Below are 1,857 nucleotides of genomic sequence, written 5' to 3'. Positions count from 1 at the left end.
TTACAGGAACAGCTACAGTGAACATTTGCATATTGGCACAGGTTCAATGGACAAGAGTCTTTGTTTAACTTACCCCATGCATTTCACAATTTTCTTTGGAAGGATAAGTGACTTGGATTGATGCTATGGTATGAAACATAGTTAAACCTCCTAAATGAAGCTTGGGATGGGTGACAAGAGTTATACCCCTGCCGTCCCCAACAAAATTACACTGTAGCGTAATGCAATTCTTTGTGGGAGCTAAATTCATTTTTCAAATTACCTCACTGAATCCAGCCAGCACTCCCCTGACCGCTTTCCAGATGGGCAAAGAAGTGGCAGGCAATGCTGCCTGGGCCCCTGCAAATACTAGACAACCAGTAAAGAAAGAAAGGGCGTTACAGCAGCCATTTGAATAGGTCAACATAGTATAAATACTAACATCTTCTGGTATGCAACAAGAGGAATCAAAAAGTCACAGCACCAAATGTTCTCAATTTCAACACTCAGAGTTAGTTTCAAACTTGTATGTTGTCTCAAGTCCATGTACAACACATGAAAGAGTATAGATAAGTTTGAGTTTGTTTTTAAGTGTGTGGGTTTTTGTTTGTCAATTAGTGGCAGTACGCATGCAGGACATTTGTTTTAGCAATAAGTGTAAATGAGAAAGATCCTTCACTAGCCTTCATAGCCCTAAGAGAGATTAACGTTACTGACCATATGTTTGGTAGTCACATAATGATCATTCATTTCCAGAAGTGCTGCATTGTTTCTTTTAGGACTGAAACAATACTAGCATCAGATCCCCCTTCTCTAGTGCAGTCTTATGTGCTCCTTCAGCAGTGTACAAACCTACCTTAATCATCTGCATTAAAAAAATTAATACTTGGATGATGCAAACCTGCTTCTACATAACAGGGGAGTGGCACCCTGTGCCTAATAGTTTAATAGCTCTAAGGGGCCATTACCAGATAACAAATGTTGCAGCAACCCTAATGGTGAAATTGCATATTACACTTAGACTATACCAAGGGTACTTAAAACACTGCATGCGCGCAGTTTAAAAGGGCCCGCCAAACAGCAAAAAAGCCCAGTTAGGCTCCGGAGCAGCAAGAGACGTGCAGGTGAAAGCCCACTGTGCCCCTGCTCCCCCGAAGCCCCCCAGACACCCCCCAGCAGCCGCAGAGCCCCCTGCCGACCCCAGCACAGCCGGAGGCAAGCGCGGCTTGTGGTGGGAAGGGGTTAACCCCTCTCTGAGAGGGAGGCGGTGGCTGCGTGGAGCTGCCCGGGTCAAGCCCCTGCCTAGGCCCCTACTTCGCCCAGCCCCACAGGGAGCCACGCGACTGGAGCTGCATGAACAGGCTGTGCAAACAGGCGCGCTGTCTGCCGGTGCATGAGTTAGTGCAGAGTGCGCGCAGGAGGGGGCGCGGGAGGGCCCGAGATCTTGCCTGCGAACCCACCAAGGTAGTCAGTCCCAGCCATAGCCAACCTACCAGAGGAATGACACGGATGGGCATGCGCCGCACCCCGAGGGTCCCCTCGGGCTCTGCAGCCCCCCCATCAGGCACCTCAGAGACTGCCACCCAGATGGAGCCCATGGTTCTGGGCTCCACACAGACGGAGCCCCTGGCTCTTGGCTGCAGGGGCTGCTTGTCCCTTTTTCAGGCTCTGGTGCCCGGGAGCATGGCCAGCTCCCCGTGTGGAGTCTGCTCCCTTTTGGGGTCTCTGGCACGCCAGCTGGAGGAGCTCCAGGCCACAGTCCAGAGACTGCGCGCCATCAGGGACTGCGAGCAGGAGATTGACTCCTACTGCCAAGCCCTTCTCCCCTGGGAGCCAGAGGGTAGACCACCGTCTCCCTCCAGGACAAAGGAGGACTCC

The sequence above is a fragment of the Gavialis gangeticus genome, unplaced genomic scaffold (genome assembly GCF_001723915.1).
Source record: "Gavialis gangeticus isolate Ggan-Ray unplaced genomic scaffold, GavGan_comp1, whole genome shotgun sequence".
NCBI classification, from domain to species: domain Eukaryota; kingdom Metazoa; phylum Chordata; order Crocodylia; family Gavialidae; genus Gavialis; species Gavialis gangeticus.
This window is presented reverse-complemented; position numbering follows the sequence as displayed.